The sequence below is a fragment of the Hyla sarda genome, chromosome 5 (assembly GCF_029499605.1).
Source record: "Hyla sarda isolate aHylSar1 chromosome 5, aHylSar1.hap1, whole genome shotgun sequence".
NCBI lineage: Eukaryota > Metazoa > Chordata > Amphibia > Anura > Hylidae > Hyla > Hyla sarda.
The window spans coordinates 312,470,832-312,497,486 of NC_079193.1; the positions used below are offsets into that span (position 1 = coordinate 312,470,832).

The following is a 26,655-nucleotide window of genomic DNA, read 5'->3' on the forward strand; positions in this document are numbered from 1 at the left end:
TCACTGCTAAAAGTAAAGAGTTTCACCTTTTGCAAGGAGTCTCTGTACAGACACTGGTGTGTACTGCTGGTGTTGTACACAAATACTTTTTTAAGCGTACTGGAGCGCATGGTCCTCCCCTCATAAGTGCATACCACATATGTACATCTAAGAGGTGTACTATTTTGTTCCTGTTAAAGTCTTAAGTGCCTAGATACTGTGAAATGCTAGCCAAAAGTACACACCGGCTTGTGTTGTACACAAAACTGTTTTAAGCATAGTGAAGCGTATTGTAGTCCCCTCATATATGCACTAAGTATGTTAGGCAGAGAAGTGGTCTCCTCATGCTGCCACCAAATCCAGGCTGTGTCATTCAGCCACTATATGTTCTCCTCATGCTGCTGCCACCTCCAGGCTGTGTCATTAAGCTACTATATGGTCTCCTCATGCTTCCTCCACCTACATGCTGTGTCATTCAGACACTATATGGTCTCCTCATACTTATGATACCTCCAGGCTCTGTCGCTCACCGACAGTGATTCTAATATTGATGCCTCTGATCTGCATGTCATACTGAATAACAGTATTATTTCACTATCCCAGCACACACCCTATGCGTGTAACAGCAAGGCAATGTGTTCTACAACCCTATTGAGACTCTCTGAAGGCCAGAAATAGGCATTTTTAATAGAGAGAATACATTTCACTGTGAATAAATTTGGAGCAAAACTAATTTTGGGGGGAAAGTTCGGTGAATCGTCCGAATCGAATTTTTTTAAAAATCGCTCAACTCTAATAATAAGTCTAAAAGTTACCCCTTTCTGTGTAGGGAAAGCCTGAACTATAGACTCCAAATATATTACATTAAATACAAAAAAACTTAGCTACTCAAAATTAGAGTGAAGAAAATGTAAATCTTTATTATACACAAATCACAACATTAAAAACATACATGATTAAATTAGGAGGAAATCGACACAAACGTGCAGCAAACCTGGGACATATATGTGTCAGAGCATGAACAGCAGTATAATAAAGTGCTAATACAGAGACAGATGGTATTTATAACTGCTGAGATAAATAGACTACTATTAGACACATATATGTCCCAGGTTTGTCACCCGTTTGTGTCGCTTTCCTCCTATTTTAATCATGTATGTTTTTAACGTTGTGATTTGGACATAATAAAGATTTACATTTTCTTCACTCTAATTTTGAGTAGCTCCATTTTTTTGTATTCAGTGCTGGAACAATGCCCACTCACTACTTTGGTTATACTGTCCCCCTATAGAAGAACATACAATGGTTAAACACATGCTGTAGTTTCCGAGTTGCTTTTTTTTTTTTTTTTTTTTTTTTTTTAGAATATTTAATTCTGGAATTTTCTTCTTTAAATTTAAAAGCCAAATAAAACTGTTCACAAAGCAGGTGCCTTAAGAAAAAGTACATTTTGGTATGCAGACAAACCCAACGTATGCGTACTGCAACATGACTCCAAGAAACAACTGCAAAGGCAGACACCTTCTACAAAGTGATGTCGATCACGGCAACTTAATTCTTAGAATAGAGAGAGGAACTCACCATCATAAAATCACACATGAGTTACCACCACTTCCTAACTACTCAGAACACGAATATATGTACCAGAAATGAACTTAATCCTAGCAGCAATGTTCAGGCTGCTCTCAGTAGAATGTTAAAGGTATCAGTTTTCAATGTATCTAGGTAAAAGAAAACACAATAAAAATAGTAGCTCTTTTTTATGAAACACTGACTTGGTCTACTGGGATACACTACCAGTCATACTTAAATCTTGAAAATAGTAGCTTATAAAAACACCATTTTGTCCAAAAAATACAATTAGTTGAATATAATTTTAGAAAAAAAAATGTTTTCCCGGAGAATTGTACACCCTAAGAATTGATAGATTATTCTTGTTGCTTGGTGTGAGCACCAACCAGAAGGTAAGCTTTCAATTAGCCCCACATACCATAGCAAAAAAGAACATGGCCATCTGTTACTCATGAGTCATGGCTTAGTCACACTCAGATCCACTGAAGCTTGTATGTATGGATAAAAAGTGAACATTTGGAGTGACCAACAGATCAACCCATCCTCAGTGGTTTGAAAATGATAAACATTAGTTTTGTATGAAGAGTATGCATATGAGGATATCAGACAAGATGTCCATCATTGTTATATTTTGTGGATTGAATAAATACTGGACTTAAAGGCAAGTTCCAGTTAATATAGAGTATAAATACAATTGAACAATTCCATAGGACAATCTCTAAAACCAGTTTCTCCATCCAACATTCATGAAACAATCTAATTTTTGGTACTGAAAAAAGTAGATTTGTAACAAACCAAGCATGGTGCCATGACAGTAGCTTTGGATTGGACATCCTCAAGCAGATCAAAGTGTCTTCACTAGAGATGAGCAAACTCCCAAAATAAATTTTACGAGGATTTGACCGGTTGACATTTGCTGGGCAAGGTGCAGTGCATTGATGCATTTGATTCAGATAAAGCTAAAATCTAAAATCTTAAAATTTAGATGAATTCAATTTGTTTGGAAAAGTCAAAAAGCCAGAGCTAAATCGGTACGCGATGAACCAATTTGTTCATCTCTAGTATTTACTCTTGTTGTTTTAGGCCTTGATGAATATAAACACTATTTTATAAAGGGACATTCTCCACTGCAAGAGCAGTGAATCTATGGAACTATCTACCTCACAATGTAGTTAAGGTTAATACATTCTCCAAGTTCAAGAGGGGGCTGGAAGTCTTTCTCGAAAGAGATAATATTACAAGTTACTAGATTACTGAAGATGTCATGTTGATCCAGGGATTTAGTCTGATCGCCATATTTGGAGTCGGAAAGAAATCCCTCCATGTATGAGACATTTGGCTTTTTGCATCATAAGGGTTTTTACTATTTTCTGGTTCAACACAATAGGAAGAAAAGTTTAATTTAAGTCTTTTTTTATGTAACAAATGTGACAACTATTTTACATATATGTTAGGTGTCTGTTTTCTTCATGTCATTTAGCAGTCTGTTTACTAAAAAAAGACACCTAAATAAATGTTAATGTTAAATATTTTTCAGTCAGATTTATAATTTTTTTAATCATATTATTTTTGTTTCTTTGCTCTTCCGAAAAATTCTAAAGGCATAGGTATATAAATAGAATTCTATAGTAATTTATAGTGTTCTATTTATTGTTAGCAGTAGCAGCCTAATACTTCTCCTTTTGTAATTTAAATTATTCTTTTTTATGTCTAAAAAAAACTCCCCTTGTTGTACTGTAAGTGAAATAATCTGCAGCTTTATGAAGTCCGTGCAAAATTTTGCCTAAAGAATGAACATGTTCATTCTTTTGGTGGAATCCTGTATCCAGAATTCTGCTGTACGGTGCAGCAAAATACTAATTTAAACAATGGGAAATAATTTCAATGCTCAGAAATTCAGAAGTGTGAATGGGCTCTAAAGTGCCTGTATTTAACTTCTGAATAGTCACTAACTTCTAAAGCACCCCCTTTTTCCTGCTTGCTTCTACCACCCTCTCCTTCTATGATTGACAACCAGGGCTCCCTTAGGGCAATGACAGTGCACATGCGGTCAGGGAAACCTTCAAGCTTACTGCGCATGTGCCGCAATATGGATGACTGACGCATGTGCAGGATTTTTCCAAGGCTCTGAGAGCCCTGGCTCCCAATTATAGTAGGAGAGGGCAGTGGAAGTAAGCGGGGAGAAGAATTGCAGCCCAGGACACTGACATGTATTTTTGATTCTGTAGATTGGCAATTTTTTTTTTACTATTGGGGCAACAGACAGGCTTTAAAATTACCGGCCCCTTTATTTTCATTGTTACCAGCATTACATAACCATGCTAGCAGTTATATAGAAAATTTCTAGGTGATAGATTCCCTTTAAAAGCAAGTTTGAAATCAATGGAACTTAAAAAAGAAAAATAATAATGCTTAGATAATAGTCACTGCCAGTTAGTATATTGATGTGGTTTACTATTATGTAGTCCCTCGCTCACCCTTTCTTGGCAGGTCTGCGTGCCATCTATTTGCTGCTTAAACACTGCACAAGATATAATGTAGTGGTGTACTTTTGCTATATTTATTCTATGAAGCAATATTATTTATTGTATGAAGCAATAAAAGGGACAAAACCAACATGAACCACCATGGGCCTACTAGATAAATACAAATGTGGTTGAGCTGAGTTAGTCAATGCAGGATTGCTGATTTTATCAATTGGTATAGAGTAAGTGATATCATGACATATCAATGATATCCAAGCCGATGATGTGTTCATTGTCATATTGTAACACATCTACTCTTTATACTTATCCTTGTGTCAATTAAATAGTTTAATGTCAGTAATTTTAATGGCCATGTCAAAATTAGATCTAAAATACAAGTTGGTCATGGCAACCTAGCATTAGGATAACTTGTATAACTCTACCCCTCTTTACATCTGATTTTTATATCCTTGTTTTCAATAAACGCTTGTGAAATCCATCTGGCCCGGCCACCTGTGCATATCCTTTTACTGACTTAATTGTCTAATTGCCGGTTATCTAAAAAGAATCTTTCAGGCTTCTATGTTAATTGTGACACAGCCAAAATTAGAAGCTGTGAAGTGCACCCAGGCTCCATGATTAAACTTTCACATTCCAGTGAAATGAGCGCATACTGCGAGATATACCTGGCACAAGGTCTGTTGCATAAACACAGTCATCAAGGAAAACGAAACAACATGTTATTTGGAAGCAAATTAAAATCCGGTGTCTCATTAAGAAAGGCCTGTTATCTTAAATGATTACTAACATTCATACAGGTTGTTTACGTAGGAAGATACATTTTTTATAGTCAAGAATGCATAAGCAAAACATATGTGTACAGGATAGCACTTCTAAACCAACATCACCTGCCTAAAGGGGCTGGCCACATAGGACAATCTCTATTTATTAGTCCAACTAGGGAATGTAGATGCCATAAAGCACATTGTCCTGCTTGGGATCCTGCTAAATTAGCTAGAATGGAGAACTACTTGAGAACTAAGGCAGGTCATACACAGGAGGAAACTGTTGGCCAAGCCTGCCAATTTCAACTGGACCAGCTGGCCATTTTACAGTATATGTATGGTTCCCCGGTTCCAGATGTCATGGAGAAAAAGATTGGACATGGTGGATTTCCACTTCCCAACCAATTTTAGTCTCATGTGTATGGGGGGGGGGGGCTTTACGTTTCTTTGCTATATCTTCTTCTGTGTGATTATCTTTAGTCTCAGAACAGAAGGGGCAAAAAAAACTATTATGTATTTTTTTTATAGTCCATTATTGTAGCCATTTTGTATATTTAGGTATTTCATACAGGTAAAGGCAAGTTATAATTTTAGTGGCCCTTTAAACGTCCAGGAGAAAAAATTACAGGCTCTTAAAGGTTTATGAGCAATAATTCTGCAGGAAAGGACAACACGCAGCTCTGGTATTTGTGGCAGATATTACAGTGAATGACGATACTAGATTAAACCCTCTAGAAAATATTCATTGTTTAGTTTACCTTTAGGACTTCTTTTGAAATTTAACAAGTTTTCACTTGTTAACTTGTGGCTACGTAAATTCACTGTATAATGAGTAAAAACAGTCTTAAATGAGTGTCATTTTTTTCCTCCTCAGTCTGCAATTTTTAAATTCTTAATGGCAAATTGCGAATGATTATTTAATAGAGCTATTAAATATTAAACCATTAGGTCATGCACATTTTTTTGTAGAGGAGATTTCACAGGGTTTTGTAGAATAACAGCTTTTATTAGAATGCTAAGCTTGTCGTGATGGTGACACGTAAACAATCACTAATGATTGATCCTAATTGGGCACAAGTGCTGAAACTTTCTAAATGTTGTTCTTTTAGGCAACTCTGTCAGGATCTACCTTTCTGTACACAATGAGCAGGCCCCGCCCACATCTGTCACATCGCCAGTCTTTTGTCTTTTTATTTTGTAAAGTGGAAAGCACAGCAGTACTATCACATCATATATGCATGTGAAATTGTGTTTAAGAGGTTGATATTGTTACCTAAGAATTTGCTATGTAAAATTGTTTTGTGGCTTTAAATTGTGTTTGTTCGTTAACATTTCCTTTTGTGGATGTTTAACAATGCCCTATTTTACGGATTTGCATTCTTATGAAGAAATGTGATTTGCTGTGTCATGCCTAGTGCAGGACCTTAAAGGGGTACTCCGGTGCTTAGACATCTTATCCCCTATCCAAAGGATAGGGGATAAGATGCCTGATCATGGGGGTCCTGCCACTGGGGACCCCCGTGATCTTGCATGCAGCACCCGAGTTAAAATCAGTCCCCGGAGCGTGTTCGCTCCGGGTCTGATTACCGGCGACCACAGGGCGGGCGGCGTGACCCCCATGATCTTGCATCTTATCCCCTATCCTTTGGATACAGGATAAGATGTCTAAGCACCGGAGTACCCCTTTAAGAGTCAGAGCTTAAGTCATGTCAAAAGTCTTTATCATTAGGGTCTCAATACAGAGAACCCCACCGATCAGTAGAAGGGGTGAGGATAAGTGCATGGTAATGCACTTTACTCCAAATCTCAGCAATCTTTGTCTTGCTTCCCCCTCAGACAAAGATTGCTTAGTGCTGGGGAGTAACACACTTATCCCTGCTAGTTCTCCTGATCGGTGGAGGCCTCAGCACTGGGACCCCAACCGATCTAAACCTTTGACACGTCAAAAATATTTTTTAATGATAGGGACACTTTAAAGGTGTTTTCTGATCTATCAAAACTTGTGAAAATGGTAGATCTGCAGTAATAATAAGACCCTTCTACATGGGGTGATTGCCCTGTTTAAGCTACTTTGTTGGCTGATCTCTTGTTTTGTGTGGCCTGGAAAAATTGTTCTTTGTCAGCAACCCACCTCCCAGTGTTACTGTGGTCTTTTACATAGGTAATCCCGTTCACAGTGAGCACTAGCAAAATAAAAACAACTGTGCTGCACAGGTGAAAAAGGAAAATAGCTATTGTGCAGTAGTGGCAAAACCTGGTGAGAATAAAGACACATATTGGTACCTTTCTGTCTTTTTCATAAGATCATATCACCCCTTTAAATGTAGTTATATCTAAGGGCAAATGTGGTAATTGTTTCTACTAGATTATATAAATACAAGGATGAATTTTTTTTTTAAGAGCCGAGGCAAGTGCTCTCTATCACCCAAAGTGCAAGAAAAGTGCAAACCTGTCACACTAAAAAAACGTGCACAAAGGATGCGGTCTATCGTTAAGCCCTTCTCCAACAGGAGAGAGGCCCCCCCAACAAACCTACCCATCACCTCCGGGCCAAAAGGCACCTGCAAGGATCCAGGTTCGATGCCCCTTTTTGCCGAAGCTGCTAAGGGGCCGAAAATGCTCCTGGCTTCAACCTAGGCGTTAACCAAGGTATCAGCCAAGGAGCCAAATCTCGACCGAAGCCAAGATGTCCAGGGGTTGCAGGGAGGTGAGGAACCTAATGGCGACGCACACTTCCCCTAGACCGCCAGGAGGGACACCCAGAAGGGCTACCACATCCTGACAATCCTGTGTACAAAAAAGACACATAAAAGGGCACAGTGACAAACAAAATAAGTTATTATAAATAAGTGGACGAGTGCAGATATACTTCCCGGTCATCCGGCCGGATCTATAAAAATTTCCCTGAACCTAGCCAGAAGGCCAGGATATCAAGGGTGAGTCCCAACGGTGAATAGTAATGGTGCAGTGCTTTCACTCAGTGAGTCATAACACCCAGTGAGTTTCGGCACCTCAGGGTCACCACTCCCTGAGGCACAGAAGTACCTCGGCTCTACACCCCTCTACCTCATGGCGAGACCCGGAGGAAACCGGTCAAATCAGGACAGCCATCGAGCTGATTCCTCAGAACCAGCCCCGGAACACCCTGGTACACCTGCTCCCTCCATGCACCATCCATTCTATACCAATGGCTAAAGACTAAACCCCTGATAACAACAATTACTACACTTGATCTTAGCCAAAAGGCCGAGAAGCGATGTGTTGTATTTACTTGTATAAATACAAGGATGAATGCAACAGAAAGCTACCAAGATTCTGTGTATTTACTGTAGAAGCTGGCATGGTGAAGACAATAAGTACAGCATGCACAAATACATATGGAAACTTAAGGCTGTGCTTATTATGAGAAACATTAGGAAGTTTCCCTTTCCTCTCGAGTCTGAAAGATTACTCACTAAACAATTAGGAAGAACAAAACTGAGAAGGTATATTTTATAGATCTTGACTTGGTTCTGCAAAATATGAACTAGACAGTGTTTACTGTAGCCAGAAAATCTGTTGGCATTGTTTCTGCATATGCAAAGAATCTCTGGATTGTCTCAAATTGTTAGCTGCCCATTTTCAGACATGCAAGCTTTTAGTGTGCAATTTAGGTCAAGGGATAGAAAGGGGGGGGGGGAGATGTGTTTGGGCGACAGATTTTAAATCACTATAATATAAATATGCTTCCCTTTTCATCCGGAATTTGCTTTCTTTCTAGGTAATTTAGTGGAGCAGACATGCACTCATGGTCGTCTTTGTAATGTTAGGGATTAGGATAGTGAGGATTTAACGTTGACCCTTAATCTTCAACATCAACTTTAAGAGCGAAATATAATATGCAAATGGAACGCGTCCATTTTGTGTTTACATATTTTAATCTGTATAATTTAGTTTTAAGATGCTGAGAGCCCATCTTTGCCTTATGTATTCTAAATTCTAAAGTAAGATAATGCTAAAATCTTAACCACTTGCATCTTAAACCAATGGAAATGTAAAAATCTGTTTTTATATGTTGATGTATACCCTGATAATATTGTGACAATTTTTATATAGTGTATCAGGTGTGTAGGTGTGCAAGGGACAGTCTGGTGTGGCTTTTACCGGATGTGCTTTGTGGTGGTTGGGTGGGGTTGGGCCGGGATATTTAGATTCAGGGCTTGGGTAGTAAACCGAATTTCCCTCAAGATGAAAGTCTATGTTAGTTATTTACTAATTTTTACTACAGATTTTTAAATTTTTCATACTTCTGATATATCCTGACCAACGAAAATTAAGGTTACTTTGGGTTAAATTATCAGATTTAATAATCAGATGTTGAGAAAAAGATTTAGCCACAACCAGATAACATACTTTCAGTGCCTCTTTATAGTGTAATGTATCCTTTTATGCCCCCAGCTAAATATTATTGGGATCGTTGCAAGTGGATTTTATTTTTATAATCTTTTTTAATTTTATTTTAAATTGGAACATGCATTTGATTAGGATTCATTTCAGTAAAAAGATTATTGTATAAGCTACTTGTGAACACTTTTGCTCCGGCCATACTTTATTATGTTAAGTAACTATGACGAAACTTTATTCTAAAGTTTTTCTTTTTATTCTCCACTGGTTGACATAACTTTACACTTGACCCATCCTGTACAGAGTAAACAATGGCATGACGTAAAGTAAAATAATACATTTTCTAATCTGGTCGCTGATAGGGAGGTCGTATTGGTTTGCTAAAATCTCCTCCATGATCATATGTTTTCTGTAGACATTAAACCGTATGTATGACACGTATGTGCTGTGGAAAGAGGGTGTGTGTCCATGGAGGAATGGGTTTGAATAAAAGATCAAAAGAACTATCATTGGTTCAACCCCCCTTTTACTAATTCCTATATTATCATTTCAGGCAAACTATCCACCCTTGTAAGAGGACCCTTATTTCATTACACTGTATCTGGTTATCTTTGTCTGTAAAGGTTTGTCAGGAGTAGAGTTAGACAACTGATCTGTTGAGCATCTGGAGGTCTGTTAAAATCTCATGTCTATAGCCTGCTTAAGGCTATCATTACTATCGCCATTGCTTCAGTAAGGCCATAACTATAATACATCACATGTCGCAAAGAGAAATCAAGATGTCTGTAAGTGAATATAGCTAAAACAGAGAGAATAAGCGTTCAGTAGTGTGATATAGCACGGACCAAATATGCACATAGAAATTAGTTTGCTTACCCAAGGTCGTTTTGCGAACACAAGCACAAGAATGGGATACGTCTATTCAACAGGTAGCGGAGTCTACTGCAGCCTTTCCCAAACCAACACGTAATAGTACTCCAAGTTCTTTCTTCCAGGTGGTGGTGGGATACAATCAGGCGCTGCATGACTGCCAAGTCAGTGGATGGACAAAAAAAAGCATTTCCCACAATGCAAGGCGACACATTTCACACTTTCTGAGTAAGCGGTAAAACACTGTGAAATGGATCGCATTGCATTTTGGTAAATAAATGTTTTGACCACTACCTTGGCAGTCGCACAGCACCTGATTGTATCGCACAAGGGAGTAGACAAAACGTTTATTTCCCACAATACAATGCGACATGTTTCATGGTGTATGGCTTTTCACTGCTTCCTCGGAAAGCGGTGAAACATCGTGGAACGTATTGCATTGTGGGAAATAAATGTTTCATCCCCTACTCTGGCAGTCGTGCAGTGCCTGATTGTATTCAGCCACCATCTGGAGGAAAGGCCTGCCAAGGTAGTGGACAAAACCTTTATTTCCCATAATGCAATGCAACGCGTTTCACAGCTTCCTGGGCAAGCGGTAAAACGCTGTGAAGCGTGCCTTGCATTGTAAGAAATAAAGGTTTTTCCACTACCTTGGCAACCGATTGTATCTTGCCACTGTCTGGAGGAAATAAATTGGAATGCTGTAAGACTGGGTTCACATATATCAGGCACCGGCATAGTTTCCCTATCGGCGTGCAACATCAGTTGCGTCCAGATCTAGGCTGAGTTCCCCTATGCTGGATGCCGGACATATGTGAACCCAGCCAAGTGAATTTAGGTATAAGTAAGTCATCCATTAGTTGATGGAAATTAGAATCCCGAGTAAAAAAGAATGATATTAAAATTGCAGACAGTTATCTAGTCCAAGCAAACTGTAAATGTTTACTTGAAGTCAAAAACACTGTTAAGTATGTAGAAGGAAATAAATCAAGATTTTTTTATTTAATTTTTTTGCTCGAAGCTGCATTTCCTCATATTACCAAATAAATCCATAATTAATTTTTCCAAATGCATTAGGTTTTCAATGGAACAGAGCAACATAACATACATCTGGGTGATATATTTTCGACTTAATTAAAAAGGTTGCTTTCAAAACAGTTTTTACAGAATAATTGCAGTCTTAACTCATTTATCTAACTGGTCTTGCAGGTACAGAATGTAGAGTTCCCCTCCAGCTGTTTCAATCAAAACTAGTATTAAAATGATGTCTTTAGACAGAAAAAAAAAATGTTGAGATTGTAAATTTGATTTAGCCTGCATTTCTACATATATAATGATGTATAATAAATCTTTCGTAGTACACGGATTGTAAAGAAATCTCTTTATGTCACATACATCCAGCATGAAAATAGTTTTGCCTTCAGACTTCCAGCTGTATGTATTCTAATAATGTTATGTTATTAATTGGGACGTTTAATAGGTTCTCTTTCCTGTTCTGCTTAATATTCTTTGTGATTTATAAGCTTTTTGTTAACAAGTCTCCATCAGTCAATACAAATGCCTTTCTGGGATCAGTAGAATACATTGGGAGATGGCCCTCTACCGGAACTGGCCCAAGTCACTACACACCTCATACTTGGTGTTTTTGTTCCCTGTTGGGAGAATTGGTTGCTTGAAAGAGGGGCAGCAGGGCTAAGTTGACTACTGCATCCCTTTGTTTTTGTTCTGCTCTACTCAGCATTTCTCTAAGGCTATGTTCACACCTCGGAATTCTACACAGAGATTGAGGAGCATCAGAGTCCCACAGCAGATTTTCCGTGCCAGATGTTTCTGAAAAAATTCCCTATGAAGAAATCTTTATTCTTTCTGTGAACTCTGTATGCAATGCATAGCCGTCTATGAGACGGTGTATTCCCTTGTGGTCCTCACCTAACCGCAGTCTCCAGAATGTCCGCACAGAGATTTTCCTTGCGGACATTCCGAAGTGTGAACATAGCCTAAGAGCTAAGTGTGCGGTATGGATTTGTCCACCATTACCTTTAGTTTAGTTCAGAATTGCAATTTCTCATTAAACCAATGCAACACAATATCAGGACAACAAAATCAGAGCACTCAAAAAAGCACAGTAACTGGGTGACAGAGGGATTCACCAAATCGTGCTGTTGTGAAAAGTTGGTAATCTCACCCCAAGTAACTCAGAATATATTATATTAAGTTGAGATACGACACCTCTCTATATGGATTCATAGAAAGTGGTTGATACTTTCTATGAATCCATATACCAAATCAGAAATGTAAGGTCACATAGTTCAAGGGGTTCTCAGCACCATCAAACAAAACTTCTGACATGACATGTTTCTGACAATAAAAGGTACTCTTTAAGCTTTAGTTGTGGCCCAATATATTGACTAACTTGTGATAGCCAAGGTGGATGCCAACAACAGAGGCCCCTGTGTAAGAACAATCTATGGGTCCCTTGTTTATTGACTGCTTATTTAATTATATCCATTTAGCATCTTGTTCATGCCCCTTACAGTAGGAAACACAGGTGGTCCCCTTGCTCTCAATGCCCCTACGCAGCTGGTCCGGTTGCACATATGGTATGCCTGCCTTTTGGTAGTGTGGGGCAAGAGGAAAAGCTGCACAGGTTTACACCATGGAAAAACTAAATCAGGCTAACCTAGGTAGTTTCCTCTTTATAGACCCCATTGAGGGCCTTTTTATGGTTCAGGCTCCTTTGCCAACAAAGATAGGAAGGCATGGTATGTATATTTATACATACGGTTTCCTGTGTATATTACTTAGTAGTCATTGCATTTTTGAACAGAATAACTTAAAACCTGGTATAAACCATTCTATTTCAGCTTTTAAGTAGTTTTCATGTGTTTGAGAACTGAAAACTCCAGGGAAAAGAGGCATTGATTTTTATCGACCTAACAGGTATCATGGACTGCAAACAATTAATCCTTTTCAAGATCTAATATATATCTGGTGCAGCCCGGCTACAGTTTGGCAGCAGTTTTCTGGACATAAGAAAGCTATTTATTAATTGTAAAATAAATCATTAATGAATAGGGCTGCATGTATGTTTGAGGAAAGTTATACCTCTCTGCTATGAATCTCTGACACCGTGCCAAGAGTTCTAGTGCCAAAAAGTTTAGTATTACATTTTTTTTTTACTTTAAACTCAATAGTGGTTACTGGTAACATGTGTTCCGATGGAATTTTTTTCCTCCACCTGGCCCGGATCCAAATAATGTTAGTGTGTGTTTTAAATACTTAAAAAAAATAAATTAGTCTTTTCTTTTTCATAAAGTTGGTAATCCAAGAACTAAGATGAAAACCTCTGTGTAACTATAAAGTCCCTAGAACATGCGTTATAAAGAATTTCACTACACAGGTTTTCCTGGAGATACACAGCAGACCCATGCTTATGCCAGTAGGTTAGCAGGTATACGAGCGGAGGTCCATCGGAAAGTAATTTAAAGGGCTACTCCACTGGAAAACATTTTTTTTTACATCAACTGGTGCCAGAAAGTTAAACAGATTTGTAAATTACTTCTATTAAAAAAAAAAAAAAAAAATCTTAATCCTTCCAGTACTTATCTGCTGAATGATCCACAGGAAGTTCTTTTCTTTTTGAATTTTTATTTTCTGCCTGACCACAGTTCTTTCTGGTGACACCTATGTCCATGACAGGAACTGTCCAGAGCAGGAGAGATTTGCTATGGGGGATTTCCTTTTACTCTGGACAGCTCCTAAAATGGACAGAGGTGTCAGCAGAGAGCACTGTGGTCAGACAGAAAGGAAATTCAAAAAGATAAGAACTTCCTGTGTAGCATATAACAGCTGCTAAGTACTGGAAGGATTAAAAAAAAGTTTTCCAGTGGTGTACCCCTTTAATACTAAGCTAGTAAAACAATACACTATAGAAAGTAAGAATTAGATATGGACAGGCAAGAACTAGATATGGACAGGTGAGAACTAAATATGAACTAAGATCCATAATGATTATTGACATAACGGGGTACTCTTATCCTTTCTATTCGGGGGGGGGGGGTGCAGCAGCTGAGACCCCCCACAATCTCCAGCCTGGCACCCCAGAATTCTAAACATTTATATAGGGAATAAGATGTCTAGGGGCAAAGTACCCCTTTAAGTAAAGCAAATCTCCCAGTGTTGGTTTTAAGGAGTTATTGCTTAAATTGAGACATAGGCTGTGAGACATACAGTAAACATGTATCCATAACTGTTTACTGTAGAGGAACAGGAACTTGTGTCAAAACGACAGGAGTCCCTGTTCCTCTGCTTTAAAGGCAGTGTGAAAATACACACTCGCTTCCCTCTCCTGTCTGTTTCCACTGTTACCACTAATGAAAAAAAGTGGTCCTTAGACCACCACAAAAGAAAACACCAGTCCAGTCACAGATAGGAGTTGGAAGAGGGTGAGTATTATACCACGTCAGGGTTCAGCAGCCAGGGTTTACCGGGCACTGAATAAGTACCTGGAGCAGGGACTCCTGACTTTGCAGAACGATGATCATTGCTGTTATATTAGAATATAAGGGCCCTGTAAAATATATATACATATATAACATAAATGTGTATATGATCAAGAAGTGGGTTTATTTGTGACCCAAAAAGATTGGTGCAATAGTTGGTAAAATGGTTTCAACCTGCTTGCCAGTTTTAATTTCAAATACTGTTATTGCTTAGTATTGAGTTAAGAACACAAGCATATTCCAAAGCAGTGTTTCCCAACCAGTGTGCCCCAGGCTGTTGCAAAACTACAACTTTCAGCATGCTCGGACAGCCTTTGGCTGACCGGGCATGCTGAAAGTTGTAGTTTTGCAAAAGCCAGAGGCACCCTGGTTGGGAAGCACTATTCTATTGCCTTGTACATAAAGTGAGCTTTTATTACTTACCCCCCTTGTAATGTATGCTGTATGTTGATAGCTTCAAAAAAATAAATAAAAATATGCAAATGGTGAAATAATATAATGTAAAACTATTCCCGCTGCCAGTGACCCAAATTTCCAACACAATACGGCCAGCGTTACATTTCTGCGTAGAATAACTTCGACATGATATACTGTGGCACAAGTCCCGCTGTAGCAAAAGGATAAGGGAAGCATAACAGTCTGACATAGATAGTCTCGTTGGGATCACCTTGCCAAAAACAGCATTAAAGTACTTTTCCCTATGAAGATTTCCAGCACCAGAAGGCTTCCCCACTCGAGTGCGTTTACATTCATCAAACTTGTCAATTCGGTGCGACGATTACAAGTAATCCCGGTAATCATTCATATTCTGGAGTCGTGCGTCAACTTCAGGGACTACTTTGTGCAGTGCACATATTTTATCGTAGAGATATTCTCGGGATAGTCACTTGATTCTTGGATAAATGTTTGCAGTCAATTCCACTGTTTCGTGGACCGAAACCGCTTTGATACTAACCATCTCCGCTTACTCACAATAGGGAGCTTTATCAAAACCTTTGTAGAGGAAGAGGGGTGCAGTTGCCCATAGCAACCAATCAGATTTCTTATTTCATTTTTGACAGGCCTCTTAAAAGTGAAAGAAGCGATCTGATTGGTTGCTATGGGCAACTGCACCACTCTTCCTCTAGTTTGAATAAATCTCCCCAAATGTGCCCAGTTCTCGACATCTCAGGGGCGTTCTACAGGATTCCTAGGTCAGATTGTTCACCCCTTTCCAAACAGAAGCTGCTTCCACGAGACCTCAAGGCTCTTGAGTTTCTAAAATGCATGAAATAATGCTCATTGAGCAGAACTCGGGACTGTTTTTTCTCAGGGTAGGCGAATGCTTTGTAGAACGAGCTTTACTGGACATTATAATGTTGTCATTTGTTTAGACTTGTTCTACAGTTCAAGAATGACGTGAGGTAAAAAAATTTTCGGGTGAGTAAGTAAAACCTACGTAGTCACCACTGCATAGTTACACCATTCATAACATATATCATTCCTGACTTCTCTTTTAGGCATGTATTGTGCAACCATAAAATCCCAGGAGATTACATGTTCTTTTTTTATTATAGTTTTTTTTTTTTTTTTCTAGATACTGGATAGTAGATAGTATAATGGGCACGAGTCATCTCAGCCTTATGGTAAATCATTGGTGAATAGACAATACCTTCCGTTCCTAAAACCAATAGTTAGGACCAGATTTTACACTCTGTATAGTGGAAAGTTAGAAAAATGTATTTTATTTCTCTTGTTTATAAAGTGCTAACATATGTGATGGCACTATACAATCTCTGTCACGATGGGGGACGTACATATCTAGGGCTATTTTCAGTGGAAGCCAAGTAAGCATGTTTCTAAAATGTGTGAGGAGATTCTAGAGTAGTGGTATCCAAACTGTGGACCTTCTGATGTTGCAAAACTACAACTCCCAGCAGGCCCGGACAGCCGTTGGCTGCCCGGTTATGCTAGGAATTGTAGTTTTGCAATAGCTGGAAGTCCACAGTTTGGAGACCATTGTTCTAGAGGAAACCCATGCAAGCACAGGAAACCATACAAACTCCATGTAGATGTTGCCTTTGGTCATGTTTAAAGGGGGTATCCACCATTAGGTGACTTTAGTACTTATCTACCAGACAGTAATGGACATGCTTAGGAAGGATCTGTGCTTGTCTTGAGGCTCAATGGCTCTATCATGAGCCAGCCAAAAAGGCTGCTGAATTATTTTTTTTGCTAAATGACCATTTCCTGTTGGCATTCCCTCCCTCCAACCACAAGTCTCAGGATCCCTTGTTTGTAAGTGTGAGATCACTTTTCTCCCTCTCACACCTCAGCTAACCCATCTATTGAAGCACACCTGAGCTCCTTTCCATGTTGTGCTGTGGCGAAACTACAATTTCCTGTAGCTATGTGGAGAATGATCTCCCTTCCACCCAGCGGTTGCTCCACCCATTGAAGCAAGGACGGGCTCCTTTTCAACTCCTGACTAGTGATGTAATGTCTCGTCCCCCATTGCAATCTGGGAAAAACTGAGAAGACACTCATTTTGTATGCTGAGAATTTGGAGTTAGACTTCCCACCAAACATGGTGGCTATGCTGTATAGGTAATAAAAGGAGTGTACATTTTTAGTACAAACGATCTTTTCCAACAAGAAGCTATCTTTATGTACTATACTAACTAAAGAAGTTATCTTTACATGCATTTATTAAAGCCGAGTATTTTTAGAATGGACATTTCCAAATGTATACTCTGTAAAATCTCAGTAATCCACAATAAGATAACCAAATAATAGCTAATCTACAAATTACAATTAACCTTCATAGGAGCGCTAAAGCAATTACTTGTCGTCTTACGTCTGTAATCTTATTTTTGTTATGTATTGCAGCGGGATTAATATTCTTTTTTCGTCTACTGCAATTATCAGTCACCTGTGCGGCTCAACTGAATAAACACAAACTGTGATGGTGGTGTATATTCCGTAACACTAAGTGATCTCCTCGTGCAGGCATGTTGGTGAGGGGGTTACTGATGAACTGTTAAATAAAATGATCTGTCCCCAGGCCAGTCACTTGGTTGGATGCCAAACAGTAATCCACTACAATTAACTATCATAGATGTAGGCACTCCATTATCCCAACAGATCAGACTGCAGCCACCTGGAAACTCACACAACTCACCCTAGGATTTTTTTTTTTCTTATTATTCATCAATCACTTCTGGACTTATAAGAGATTTTAGCACATACCGGGCCAAGCCAATGTTTTTTCCACACGACTGGGTCAATCTTGCAAAGTGCAAGTTTAAAAAATTGTCTATTTTACTGAGTGTTTGTTTTCATGGCTTGTCAAAGCAGCAATACATTAAAAATGTGAATTACAAGATAAAAAAAAATTCAAAAATTTCACAATGTCCTCATCGTCATCAGATTTCTGTGTGCCAACCGATTGCATTTTCCATATATATGTATTTAATCCAACAATATTTAAAAACCTTAAAGGGGCTGTTCAGAATTACAAATATTTTTTTTTTTAAATGGGCCGACTGCCTTAAAGGGGTAATCTGCCCTTAGACATCTTATCCCCTATCTCGGCTGTGGCACCCCAGACATCCGATGCACAGAGCGAACTTTGACTGTCGATGTGGGATGGAGGCCCGTGACGTCACGGCCACGCCCCATTAATGCAAGTCTAAGTCTATGGCCGTCATGACATCATGAGCTCCGGCGCTGGGGGGCTGCACCCAATGCTCCATACGAATGCCGGGTGCAGCAGGGAGATCGTGGGGGTCCCCAGCAGCGGGACCCCGGCGATCGGATATCTTATCCCCTGTCCTTTGGATAGGGGATAAGATGTCTAGGGGGCAGAGAACTCCTTTAAGTAAGAAAAATAATGGTTATACACCTCAATGATTCCCTTCTGCTGTCATTCCGATGTTCACTGGTTCCCCTCTGGTCTTCACTTCCTGGTCCTATCCAGATAGGTAGGAAAGTCAGTCACTGGCCTCAGAGATGACCTTCCTCAGTGTATTGGCTTACCAGGCATTTCCTGTTGGGACATTGTGATCAGCAGGGACCAGATAAACAGAATGACAACCACAAGGGATCGGGGAGATGACTATATTTTAAGCCAGCATTCCTTTAATTTTAAATTATTTATAGTACTAGGCAACCCCTACAAAGAGTAGTATAGGCAGATATACAGTACTTCACATCAAGTCCATCTGCTGTGGTCAAACGATAAACACATAGAAATATCAGGGCTAAAGTTAGGTCAGTGCAGGGGGACATAAAGGAAACCTGTCTTCACTTTAATGCTGCCCAAACCACAAATCATCAGGGCTATTCCTAGAAGCTTCTCCCTGCCCCACCAGCCTTGGTTGATAGAGCTCTCTCTGCTTGGGTATAGAGAAGGACCTATCAATGAAGGCTAGAGGTCAGCTAGAAGCCACCAGGGACCGCCCTAAAGATGTGGTTCCAGGAGCATGAAAGTGTTGACAGGTTTCTTTTAAAGGGATATTCCGGGATCTAACATTTTATCCCCTATCCAAAGGATGGGGGATAAGATGTCCGATCGCGGGGGGCCCGCTGCTGGGACCCCCTGCGATCTTGCTGCAGCACCCGCATTGTATGCGGAGCTGCGTCTCCAGTTTCAGAAACCACCGGCTTCCTGGACTGGAGACGTGATGCAACAGCCGGGTGTGACATCACGTCTCCAGTCCCAGAAACTGGAGGTTTCCGAAACTGGAGACACAGATCCACATAACATGTGGGTGCTGCAGCAAGATCGCAGCCCCCCCCCCCCCCCCACACACACACACACGATCAGACAGCTTATCCCCTACTCTAGAGACATCAAGGAGGTCTAGACATGGACTGGTTCCATGAAGTGGCTTCAACCTGTGTAATGGAGCAGATGAGTGGCCAAAAGTATTTATAGTATTATCCATTGGAATTCAGTGTTAATGGTTACTATGTCACTAGCAAGAAGCAATAGAGATTGTTTAGTCTCATTTATGTCTTATGTTAAACTTTCCATATTATGTGCATGGACATGATTCTATAGAACAGCATTCACTTATGTCTATCCGGAATACATCATTTTTATTTTTAAGGAATTTTTGCTTTTATTTTTAAAAACCAGCACAAACTTTGTGTCTGAATCATTTGAGTCTGGAAATGAAACCCCAGTGAGTGTCATAATAATTTATGCTATGCCAAGTACATCTGAAACGTGTATGGAGCCACTTGCTGAGAGACTCCTAATGGTAAAATGTGACACATAAATCACAATCCCCAAGTCAAGACATAAACAAATGTTAGTTTGCAAATGTTTTTATTAAAAACATTGTGATATAAGTTACCACTACAGTATGCCAACATGTGTGATCTGTAAACGTTTTGACGTTTATTTCATATTCAGCAGCATAAAATACATACAATTTACATATAGACAAACAGATATTAGATGAATAAAGGGAGTGAGACACAGATAAAGAGAGGGATAGATAGATATGAGATAGACAGAGATAGGTAGATAGATGGGTAGATAGATAGATAGATAGATAAATAGATAGATAGATAGATGTGAGATAGATAGATATGAGATAGATAGATATGAGAAAGATAAATAGACAGGAGATAGATAGATAGATAGATAGATAGATAGATAGATAGATCTGAGATAGAAGATAGATAGATATGAGAAAGATAAATAGATATGAGATAAATAGATAGACAGATATGAGATAGATAGATAGATATGAGATAGATATGAGATAGATAGATATGAGATAGATAGATAGAAAGATATGAGATAGATAGAAGATAGATAGATAGAAACATAGACATGAGAAAGATAAATAGATGATAGATAGATAGATAGATAGATAGATATGAGAAAGATAAATAGATAGATAGATATGAGATAGATAAATAGATATGAGATAGATAGATAGATTGATAGGAGATAGATAGATATGAGATAGAAGATAGATATCAGATAGATAGATAGATTGATATGAGATAGATAGATAGATAGATATGAGATATTTAGATTTGAGATAGATAGATAGATTGATAGGAGATAGATAGATATGAGAAAGATAAATAGATGATAGATAGATAGATATGATAAAGATAAATAGAAAGATAGATATGAGATAGATAGATTGATAGGAGATAGATAGATATGAGATAGAAGATAGATATCAGATAGATAGATAGATTGATATGAGATAGATAGATAGATAGATATGAGATATTTAGATTTGAGATAGATATGAGATAGATAGATAGATAGATATGAGATAGATAGATACATAGATAGATAGATATGAGATAGATAGATATGAGATAGATTGATATGAGATAGATAGATAGAACATAGATAGATGGATAGATATGGGATAGATAGATAGATATTAGATAGATAGATATGGGACAGATAGATAGAAATGGGATAGATAGATAGATAGATATGACATAGATAGATGGATAGATATGTGATTGATAGATATGAGATAGATAGATAGATAGATATGAGATAGATAGATAGATAGATATGAGATAGATAGATAGATAGATATGAGATAGATAGATAGATAGCATAGACTCCAGGAATTACAAAAAGCTGAAGCAATATGCACATTTAGTGGAACTTGTAAAGTGATGGGATCAGACTGAATGAGTAATATATGAAATGACATGAAATATTAGCATTTTTGTTTTATTAGCAAGACATCTAGACACTGATCATGCTAGATACTGTCACACCAAACATAAAGAATCATGATAAATTACCAGATGGGAATTTAGAAAAGATGAAAGTAATGGACAGATCTGTAAATGCGGCTGAATTGATAAGAGGCCTGCAGGACACAGAATGCTGGCTGTATTAGTAACCCAACAAGTCAGCGGAGTTCTTTCTTCAGAAAGAAACAAAGATAGCCGTAATTAATGACCCTGACTTGGTGCCAGGAAAGCTTTCTTCTGACAACTTCAACTTAATTAAAACTTAAGACTTTTCAATGGCCTCAGAAAGCTCCTTATGGGGTAAACTCTTGCAGACTCGTGAGAAAATTTTGTAAGTTGAAGGAAAAGATGTGTGTTACTACTGGTACCATGACTCTAATCCCTGACAGTCAAAGAATCTATTTAACCAAGCCTTTTCTTTTAACCGGCTCACACCTGCAGGCTTACTGGCACTTCCTTTGCTCCAGAAAGGGCATTTTTTGTGTTTCACGGCAGATCAGATAATGGACGTCTTACTGATGCTTTTGTTTTTGTGCATTGTTCATTAGGCTGTGAGTATCGCAGCCCCGCTTGATATGCTTGGTTTGTTTGTAGTATACTATTGGTCACAGATTTTGGGCTGCTGCAACTTTGGGGAAAAGGGAAAAAGAAAAAAATTACAAAACAAAACAAAAAAAGTTTCAACCTCTCCTTTGCAGAAAAGCTTGGTAATGTGTTCCATTTTTGCCCTGTCAGGAAAGGGGTTAATGAAAAAAGTTTTTTGCAAAGTGAGATTCACACTTGAAGGGGTAATCTGAAAGACAGAGGCATGCTGTTCTTCACACTTCTGGATTCTAAGGAACAAACAATTTAGCCGGCCTGGACTGTTTTTAGAAACTATCAAATGTGTGTTTAAATAACTCCCGAGTCTTCTCACTCAAACCGATCCATTCAACCTACAAATGAAACAATCGATGATGACTTGTAACAGCAAAAAGAGGTGAAAAAAAAAGTCTACAGTACCGTGCACTGTAAAAGTCGAAGGAGGGCGCATGGGTGGAAGCTACTTTAGGTAAACATTAGTATGTCAATCACTGCGCCTAGCAATATCTTTTGGGATCAATTCTCCAATTCCAGTACAGTGACCCCTCGACCTACGATGGCCCCGACATACGATCATTTCAACATGCGATGGCCTCTCAGAGGCCATCGCATGTTGAACGCAGCATCAACATACGATGCTTTTGTATGTCGGGGCCATCGCATAAACGGCTATCTGGCAGCGCAGACTGCTTCAGCTGCCATCGGATTGCTGTTTACGGTGTGCCCCGTGTGGTCCGCTGCCGATCACTTACCTGTCCTCGGGGCTCCGGTGCGTCCTCTTCAGGATCTCCTGCATCGTCAGCGCTCTCCATCGTCGTCATCACGTCGCTGCGCACGCCGTCCCGTCATCCAATAGGAGCGGCGTGCGTAGCGATGTGATGGCGGCGACGGAGAGCGAGGATGCCGGGGAAGCAGAGGCCTTGCTGGAGCGTCGGGGACACCTCGGGGACGCGGTGACAGCGATGGACGGCGACATCCCGGGCAGCGGTGACGAGCGGTGACGGTTTGGAGCGGCGGGGACAGGTGAGTACAACTTCCTCTAACAGTGGTCTTCAACCTGCGGACCTCCAGATGTTGCAAAACTACAACTCCCAGCATGCCCGGACAGCCGTTGGCTGTCCGGGCATGCTGGGTGTTGTAGTTTTGCAACATCTGGAGGTCCGCAGGTTGTAGACCACTGTCCTATTCTTTACATTGCACGGATCCCTCAACATGCGATGGTTTCAACAAACGATGGTCCATTTGGAATGGATTACCATCATATGTTGAGGGACCACTGTATATTAGCTTAGACCTCTTAAAGTGGTATTCCGGCCAAATACATCTTATCCCCTATCCAAAGGATAGGAGATACTTTGTTGTTGAATATTGAACAATTTTTAAGATCTGGTTACTTTCAGTGAATGGACACACATACTGAACATTTTACATTTTTAGACAGAATTCACAAGATTTTGCACAGTGCCTCACGGCTGATCTTTCTGATTGTCAAGTTTTAGTTTGGGCCTTCTATGAGTTGGCTGAGTTTTTGGTGCCTATTTGACCCATTGGTGGTGGACTTTTTTGGTGCATTAGGCCACACCCCTTTCACAAAAGCCATATCCCTTTTATCGAGTGGGGTGTCTAAAGTAAACTGAAAATGTGTCATTAATGGTGCAAATTGCACCAGATTTTGTCATAGGCTTTGCCTGTTGACCAACATTAAACTGTGCCTTAAGTCCCCTAATCACGGAAAGGTCAGCTAAACCTGGCGATTTTGGCAAGACCAGCCAAGTGTCTAATGTATATAGGGCCTCCCGACTGTCCCCAAAGAAGGATTGAGCATGTGAGATTTTGCCTAATGCTTTTGTTCTGCCACCAAAGCTGCCTGGCAGTGGCTTACAGTCTGAACAAGCTGAGAGTATATGTGTATAGGGTGAACGGCCAGCTTTAGTTACAGGATAAATACCACTTAATGTCACCTGACTTCTGTTTATGTACCTAAGTCAACTGGATCCATAGCAAAGTTCCCTTATTTGTTAGATATTGAAAGGCCATAGTGAATGCATATTCTCCACCATGTTACTCTCGAGTCACCTGTCAAAATGCCACTTACCTCTTAGGCTTTTTTCACACTATAAAGTTCTTCCGTTTTAAAGAGCCGTTATAATGTTCCATTATGAAATCCCTTAAAGGGTAGCTCCCACCATCCTATTTTTTTTTTTGATAGCCCGTTCCCCCCCCCCCGCTACGGCACTAGCCCGTTCCCTCCTCCCCCCCCCCCCACGCATACCCCGTTCCCTCATTACACTTGCAGTTACTGCAGAGTCTGGCAGCGGGCGTGCAGGGACAGAGGCGGCAATGATGCGGCGGCGGCGATCTGCGGGAAGAGTGGCCTCCCAGCCAGTGGCCGGGGAGCCAATGCGCTCGCTCCCACCTGTCTGATTGACAGGCAGGGAGCGAGTGCAGCCTAACTGAAAAAGGACTGATTGCCACTCCAAAATCAGTCCTTTTTCAGTAGTCGGTTTTTAAAGGTAAATGAAACCTTTTTAATGAAAAAAAAAATTATAAAAGTATATTAGAGATATGTTGTAGTACATAAGTACTACAACATATCAAAAAATAAAGTTGGTGACAGTGCCCATTTAAAAACCGCAGGTACAAAATCCCATTAAAGTCTATGGGATTTTTACATTATCCGTTTTAACCCGTCATAGCCCGTTATTAATAATGGACGTTATTTTGTGATAAAAATTGTGCATGTACCGTTTTTTTCTCCCTTCACAAATAACATCTGTTATTAATAACAGACTATGACGGGTTAAAACGGATAATGTAAAAATCCGATAGACTTTAATGGGATTTTGTAACGGCTGTATGGGATTTTGTAACGGTCATTTAACGGATGTTTTTAAGGGTTGTCATAACGGAACATTATAACGGCTCTTTAAAACGGAAGAACTTTATAGTGTGAAAGCAGCCTTAGAAGGTTGGTTCAGCTAACCCTGTTTGACTTGCAAAAAGAGATTACTCAGTAACATTTAGCTATTGTGGTTACAGGAAAGAGCAAGTCTTGCATATCATGTCATCGCTGTGGTTGCGAAGCATTCACCGGGTAATTTAATCTTTACGGGTGTTTTTTTTTTTTTCCTCATTTAAACAAATTCAGATGTTAGAATAAAAAAAAGTTTGTATTGGTTTATTTTGTCTAAATCCTTATATAAACTCTTATCAGTCAGATTAGTTTAGAAGATGGCTTGTTGTGTTCGGAGTGGAGCAGATACCATTGTCCATTGTCTGTCTAGGTACATAGTCATACAGACCTCTGCTGTCTATTGGCATCTTGCGCTGAGATATGGCGTCTATCGTGGCCAGCTACTTTTGTAATCCCAGAGTTAGACTCTTGAATCAGCCCAGTTGTGGAATCGTCAATCAGCACATAGACACAACTGGCACCATGAGCGGCAGTATTGTGCCAAATCTGCATAACTTATAGTAAAATGGTTATTTTCATTTCTCTAACAACTCTACAATGGATTCAGCCCGTATCAGATTTCAACAGGGTGCCTCTCAGAAGGCCATTCTATCCTCATTTTCAGGCGATTGTCTCAGACTAGCAAAGAGAATCTCCTTTTTTCTCCCAAAAAAACAGTGAACCACATCTGTCCCTAGACTGTATTTGGCATTGAAAATGAACAGTGCAATACCAAAGACCACCTATGGGAAAGAGTAGCGCTGTTTCTGCAAAAACAGTAGACACTTATTTCTATAGTGTCCTATGAGTGTAGTGCTTATCTATTCAATTTTATCATCAATTATTAGTAGAAAATACAGTGAAATGTCTCCAAAAGATCACCTCCTTAAGAAGACCACCCCTTATCCAGACCAAAATTTCTTTGATGGATTTTTGGTTTACCCTACATTACGCAGAATTTGTAATTCTTTGTAAGACCATCCCCCTGGAAGGCCACTTTTTAATGCAATTTTGGGTGCAATTTTTGCATGAGGCATATTACACACATATTCAAGAGTGAAGAAAAAAATATTTTCGATTCAACGGGTTTGTAAATTTTTTTTCTTTATATTTGTTTTCTTTTCTTCTTTAACTGGTTTGCACATTTTTCTTTACTAAATACTTTTCCAGCCATCAAGGACTTATCAGCTGCTGTTTGCCCCAGAGGAAGTTGTGTAGTGCTCCCTGCTGCCACCTTTGTCCATGTAAGGGACTGTCCAGAGCAGGAGATTAAAGACAGTTTCCTCTAATCCTCTGTTCACAACATGGACATTGGTGGCAGCAGAGAACACAACTTTCTGTAGGCAAAAGACTATCAATTGTGATAGATGCATTAGTTCATACAGATCTATAGTGAGCATCAATATATCATTGCTTCATAGTGCAAAAAAAAAAAAAGTGATGTTACTAAGTACCTAATCCTGATCATGTACATATTGTTTTTATGTGTCTAGGACCTTTATATCTCTAACAAATAGTATTTATATCTTGCTCACTTGCTTTTTGTTCTCCCTTATGGAGGGGGCATGCCTATCTCTCACCCTCACTGTGATGACTCATCTGCTTTGAGTCTGGGAGCAGCCTGGTAGTCTGTAAATCAATGCACTGTAGTTTTTATGCAAACATTTTCTATCTGTTCCTAGTAAAGCTGGATGCTAATCAACATAGCTGTCACTATGTGTGTCATTCAGCTTTCACAGACTCCTGAATGTCTGATCAGCTTCTTTGTCATTCAGGAGTCAGAGAAAGCTTTGGCTGTTCAAGCATGCTGGGAGTTGTAGTTTTGCATTGTA

The 26,655-nt window shown here is 39.4% G+C and overlaps 1 protein-coding gene and 1 pseudogene across 6 annotated transcripts in view; one reads left to right on the forward strand and one right to left on the reverse strand.

Annotated features, from left to right (window-relative positions):
• Positions 1-26,655, forward strand: part of ZFHX4 (zinc finger homeobox 4) — a 181,484-nt gene that overhangs the window by 64,623 nt on the left and 90,206 nt on the right. The gene's annotated exons all lie outside the window — the stretch shown is intronic.
• Positions 7,884-8,059, reverse strand: LOC130274709 (U2 spliceosomal RNA; annotated as a pseudogene).